We start from the raw sequence: 6,958 nt of genomic DNA, 5'->3' as shown, positions 1-6,958 counted from the left end.
TCTTTAGGTAATCATATTTTTCTCCTTTCTCCTATTATTGTGATCAATTATGTTAACAGATTCTTGCTTTCCTAGAATAATTGTATGTGTATGTTTGTGGACCTCTGTATGTAAGGAGACAATCCAGGTTCTATGGGACCTGAAACCTCCACAATTTGGGGAACCCCCTTTAAGAAAAAAGATCCCAAATTAAATTAAAAATCCAAAATTAAATAATATGACCTAGACTGACCCTGAGATTTAAATTTCATTATTGCCATGGTAAATCCACTTCTATCTGCATATGACAACTGGATTCTGTTTGCTCAATACCTATTTAAGACTTTATTGTTAGAAGATGAAATTGGCCTATAATTTGCTTCACTCACATTTTCCTTTGGTTTTGGTATCAAGATCAGACAATCATCTTAAGTCAGGTAGCTTTTCATCATTTTTTTCATCTCTACAGCAATTTAAATAAGATTGGAGTTAGCAATTTCTTGAAGTTTTCAGTCTGGAGCTGGTGCTTTCATTAGTCCAATTTTGACAATAGGTCTATACTTCAAAGAGGATGGGGAAAAGGGACAGGAGAGCAAGGCAAGAGGGAAGCCCATTGTGTGCCATAACTATGTCTTATTCTCAACTTTGGCTTTCACAAGTAATAAAATTCTTCATTTCTCCTTCTTCCTTAATCTTTTGTCTATCTCAATTGATTCAGAACTCAGAAAAGGAGAATGGGCATATCATTTGTCAGCATCCCTACTCCCAAACTCTAATACTTAAGTTTTTACTAGCATGACTCACATTCAGACGCCTGAAATATGGGCATAATCAACTGCATTAACTATGGAAGCGTCTGCATTTCTATAAGTGGCTAGCCAACTAACTGTTTACTAAGAACCTGAAAGAGAGTGGCAGGCTCTCTCTCTTCCTCTTCCTCTGTCCCTCCCCACCATGCCTTCTCTCTCTCAAATAAATAAATAAAATATTTCTAAAAAAGAATTAGAAATATTCATTTGAAATATAAGTAATGAATATTATATTAAAGTAAATATGATCAGTATTCATTACAAAATTAAATTTTTTTCATCAGTTGCCATTTTTATAGTAAGTTGGTATCCACCACATCCAAAGATGTATAGTAGTTATACGAGGCTGAGTCTAGAATTGAATGAATGAGTAATGGGAGCACAAATACTCATTCACATATAAATATTTATTGAGTTTCCATGATGTCCTGAGTAGGAGATATTGGGTAAAACCAAATAAGCGTGGTTTTAACCTGTCATAGTTTTAACCATTGAGTTTTAACCATTGAGAAAGAGGTTGGATGTATTTTAAATAATCACATGAAAACTACAGAGTAAATGTTTCGAAGGCAGAGCACATGGTAACAGGAGAGAGGAAAGTAGAGAAGACAGTAGATCTTCTCTGGGAAGGACAAGGTTCTCTGTGAGAAAGGGGCACATCATGAGGTGAGAGGTTGGCTAGACATGGCGAAGCAAGTGAAACAGAGACAGGAGCAGTCTGTACAAAGATGCTTAGTCTGGAAGAGAGGAGGCAAGGGTGTATGAGAGTGGTAGAGAAACTTCAGACAAAATGGAGGAAGAAGAAAGAGTCAGATCATTTGGAATCTTTTGGAGGTTACTCTGTGGATAGAGATTGCAAGTCATAAACCCAGCGCCCTTCATTTCTGGGATGGATTGCTTTTTTATGAGGTTTGACCCCTGGCAAGTTTTTTTAATAAATGATTTTACATATTCATAGAGTAGGAAAATATTGATCCTTCTTTCAAACTCTTCTCCTCACATCACACAGCCAGAAAGTATAATAGAAGGCATCTATAACAGCACATTGTCTAGGACACTTTGTCCACCCCTAAAGGCATATCTATTTCATATAAGCCTGCCACAACGTATAACATATCTAATTCTTCCAAGACAATGATGCCCCCCACTGTATGCCAAACTGCCTTACCACAGTCCCAATTTGGGTGCATGATACAAGCTGCAGTGTTAAAACGTATGCTATTGAACAAAACGCCAAATAAAGAAGCATTAGACAATAAATTTATGTCTAACAGCAAATCTCAGTCTTGCAATTATCCAGTTAAATATATAATTGACACAGTAATGATATTTAGCATCTCTAACTAGTGTGGGTGTCTTTAGGAGAAAAGCTTTGCTCATAATGTACCAGAGTGATCCAGAACAAACCTTGCTGAGTTGAAGGCTACAGAGGCTGACAGTAAGAACAAGAACACCAAATTCAGCTGGGGAAGGAAAGTTTGATGGATTTCAAAACAAGAGCTACGTGCTGGGGAAGGAGGAAACAAAACTGATGGGCTGTGACCATTTGATGACCAGAGCAAATTTAGTAAAATAACTTTCATAGGCTATTTGGCCCATTTTATTGCTGCTGCTGTTACTGCTGCTACTGCCACAAAGGACAGGACCAGGGACAAAAGGCAGCATCTTCTGATAAACCCATGTTGCAGCAGCAGAGACAAGGACTTGAATAAAAGTCACTTTAAAAGGCTTAGGGGTAGATAAACCTGGGAAGTCCTCTACTACAAACCTTCTTCTCCACTTTTGGCATATGACAAGTGTGGAGTGGATGAAGATAGATGTCATTTTCAGCTATCATCAGAGAATGTTTGAATTTGGACGGACCGTCAAAATGCTTGTTCACATGTCCCATTTTATAGGTAGAGAAGGACTAACAGGTGAAACGACTTGCTCAAGGCCACAGCAAGTGAGTGGACCAGAATCAGAATCAGAACTCAACTCTGATCCCCAAACCTAATATGAGTACATTTACGTGCTGCCTTCTGTGGAAAGTTGATACTATATTCCACAGTTCATGAGATGCTACCTTCAATTATCCTGGAAAGAATATTCACTGGTTTATTATTTCTCCACTTCCATCCCAGATCCAAATGCCCATCACCATCTATCTAGTGTGTCACCCATGACATGGGCCACTTTCTTTTTTCTTTTAAATTATATGATAAACAATGTGATAGAAATACTTGACTATCTCTTATATAAACTGCTCTATAAACAATTAGTTTTAAGCAAGATTGTGAGGTTATTTGGGATGGATAGGAAAGGAGACTTGGGAAGAACTCATGAAAGGTAGGAGATAGGAAATTTTTCACGTAAGAGTTTCTACTCACTTATCTTACATGACATCTCATGGATATGAGAATAACATAACCCAATTCTGTGTTAAGTACCCAATATGCCATCATTTATTCCCTTGGCAGAATGATTTCTGGCAAGCCCTAACCCTTCACTGGTTTGAGTTCACTCTAGTATCAAATGAGGAGTCGTGACAGGTCATTGGTTTGCAGACCTCACTTCTGTCGATATTTGCTTTGTTAGTAGTGTCACCCATTCTTTTAAACACAAAACAGCTTAAAATGAAGAACCCTGCCATCCCTCAGGTGGCACTGAGGACAACTCTGAGAAACTTCCAGGGATTCATGTGATAGAACTTTGAAATTCTGGGGGAGATGATTCCCATGAATCAGCTATAATACTTTAAAGTGATTAATTCTCAGTCTACTAAGGAAAACCAACAATAAAATTCAAGTTGGGGAGAAAATTAAATTGTCATGCCCCCTCTAGGTGTCAGGTGCCCTATTAGCTGCTTTATGCGCATTATCAAATTTAAAGAAAAAGATCACTTCAGAGCCACCTTATGAGGTAAGTACTCTACTGCACTTTTACCAACAAAATAACTGTACTCAGAGAGGTTGGTCTCTTCATTTCAAAGGGATTAGATGACTATGGGGCCATTGGGGTTAGGAAGGTAGCTGAGCCATAACTGAACCTCGTTCTTGTTGGCTACAAAAGCTCCTGATCTTTCCACCATCATAGTCTGAGTTATGAGTTAAGAGGCTGGTCTCAGTATTAGACATGCCCTATTCATTTTAGCTATCCGGTGGTTTCAGCTGCTGCACCAATAGGGCCATAAGATTAAGCAGACCCTCTGATTTCTCTCAATTTAAAATAAGTCTGAAGTGGTTTAGTAAGCTCCTGAGTGATCTTACCTCCTTATGCATATTTGATTCCACTTCATCCCCATTTCTGAATCAGCTGTTTTTCCCAGGCTCACGAAGGACACAGAGATATAACAAATGTCCTGTCAGAATGTTCCCTTTTTGAAGGAGAAATGAAGGGACATATTTGACCACCAACTGCCCGCCAGATTTGGAGCTTACATTGATACTATTGCATTTTAGCATCGACAGTGCTGCCGTATAGAAATTCATATGTACAGTAATGGACAAAAGAGATGGAGGCAGCTGAGGTGGCACAGCGGAGAACAGGTGAAGCAGGGACTTCAAATCCAGACCAAACCTGGCTCTAAGCCTAATCCTCTTTTCATTTCTCCATGCTGCCCCCCTAATGGTTCCCTGTCTGAGCAAAATCACAATTCAGCTGCTCTTTCATCCTGCTGCTTTAAGGTTTGTATGCTTAACCAGGTTTCAAAATAGTTGCAATACTTGCCTGACTTTTCAAAGAAATGTGTATTGCATCCCGACACCTTTACTCTCATTAGTTCTAAATGCTGTTAAATTAACTGCCAGTTTACTCTGAAATTCTCGTACCACCAGATAATGATCACCAGCAAAGGGTTCAAACCCAGTGACAAAGCAGAAAGATTAATGCGTGGATGTTAATCATGCAGCACAGAGGGTCCCAAATGCTCTTTCATGTCACTGAAAAAGATCATTTCATTTTAAAAGATGAGCCTCTTTCAGGTGAGCACCATATTACTGCCAGAAAGTCATTGCTTGGTGATATGCAGATGACACAACTCTTGGCAACTGAGGTGCTAGCCTAGGTAGAGGCTCTCAATTCCTGATCACGTGGGTGGATTATGGCTAAGCTCGAGTCTAGAGCTGAGACAATCTGCTTAAAGAAGAAGTATCCACAAGGGTGAAGCTTTCCGATCCTACACGTGTTACTCATTGCCACACCACTCATTGATAGTTTCCTTCTTTAGGCAAATATTTAACTGCCTGCTGTCTTCCAAGCACTGTGTAGGGGCACTGGAAACACAAAGATGCCTCAGCCATCTGCTTTCAGAAAGTACACCTGCTAGATGGGGGGACAGACAGACACCTGATCGTAATTCCATTAATATGAATACCCTTAATAAAATTCAAGAGCATGGCAAATGTCTTGATGATGCCACAGCTCATGCAGTTTGAAAAATGGAGGGTATGATAAGTAAATAAATCTTTTTAGAAAATGGAAGGGGTGGAGAAGTTTCCAAGGGGTGGGGATCACTGGGCTGGACTGGGAAAGAAAGAGAAATTACTCAGTCTTGCAGGATACATGGGAAGGGATCAAAAGGCAGAGAAAACATCATATGTAGGAGACTGGAAAAACCTAAAATGACCTAGAAATTATAATGGTAATGATCTCAGATGACCAGCAGGTTGATTTGGAGACTGAAAGTGTTGGAAGATAAACCCGAGGAGTAGATAGATACCAGATTATGAGAGTCCTTGAATGCCCTACGGAAGCCTGCAGACATTATTACATAGATGTTTGGAAGCTAGTTTCCTTTCTGATCAAGTGTCCCTGTGATCACCAGTGGGAAGGAAGGAGGCGAAGGTCGCCAGGACTTTGGACAGCTGTTTTCAGCTTACACCAATCACCCAGCTCCTGAGCTAGCATCATATATTAGAAAAAAAGACATGATGTTCTCTCCATTTCAATTTTCATTTGCACTAAAATGGATGGCCTTTTTACACACTATCAATAATGCCTGTGCTGGAGGAGCTTTTAATAGGACAAACATTCATCATTTTAAGGTTACTCTTTCCCCAAAAGCATGAGAGCAATCTGTTGGTAAAATGGAAAAACCTTGTGCACTAGGCTGCCCTGCTGCCTTTTTTCCAGGTGGTGCCCACTGATAGGAGAGAGCGGCAGTGAGTAGAGACAAAGTCATGTGAATTATCATTTTTCTGAGCATCCCTCCCTCCAAAGAAGCTGTGCGCTGTAGCAGAAAGGTTCAGCACAAGAGCAGTTGACCAGGGCTCTAACTCCAGCTCTGCTACTGAATAACTGTGTCATCTTAGGTAAATTACTTCCTCTCCTCAAACCCAAACCTCCTTATCTTTAAAGTAGGACTGAACTAGGATTCTCAGTGTCCTCTCATAATCACGAGGTCCCATGCAATCTCGATATTAGTTTAGAAATGAAAAGCACCATGTTCAAAGTTCCTGGTATGTTATGCACAGCACCACTGCAGCTCACACACCTTACTTGAACAGAACAGCTGCTTTCCAATCATATTATCACTCAGACTGAACACTCTTTCAATTCAAATATACCCAACATTGTTACCATAATGAACTGTGATTCACTCACTTATATTTATAGAAGAATTGTAGACGGGCTGTCAGTCCAAATCAAAAGACCAAATATATATGGTGCTCAGACATTCTTTACCAGTAAGATTTTAAACTCCAATTCCCAGTTAGTCCACTGGGTGGTGACTATGGTGTAGAGAAGGTGCCTTGAGTCAGATCATATAACAGCATAATAGGTGCATTGGATTCAAATTCAATTCACCTTCTTTCCGTCAGCATTTAGAGACTACATGGGGGTGTGCTAGACTCTGTGGGAAGTCTTGGTAACCACTGGAAAGGAGCAGAAAACAACATTCCTGACATCAGGGACACTAGAGTCTAGTTTGGGGAGGCAAAACAAACACCCATGAGAAAGAGAGTAAGTCCAAAGCATTCTCTAATGATGCCCCCAGAATTCAAGGTAATAAAAGTCAACAAGAGGTGGAGTTGGAGTTGCCCTGGAGTGCTTCAGCTGAAAGAGATCTTCTTTCTCCCCCCACCCCACATTAAAAAAAAAAAAAGCTTCATAACAAGTGTTCCTTTTCAATAGTCCATCCCATTTCTAGCATTATATGATAGTGATTGGTATCTTCTCCTTTTCATGTA

This window comes from Nyctereutes procyonoides, unplaced genomic scaffold, assembly GCF_905146905.1.
Source record: "Nyctereutes procyonoides isolate TBG_1078 unplaced genomic scaffold, NYPRO_anot_genome, whole genome shotgun sequence".
Taxonomy (NCBI): Eukaryota; Metazoa; Chordata; class Mammalia; order Carnivora; family Canidae; genus Nyctereutes; species Nyctereutes procyonoides.
The sequence above is the reverse complement of the archived record's forward strand: the minus strand, read 5'-3'. Positions refer to the sequence as shown.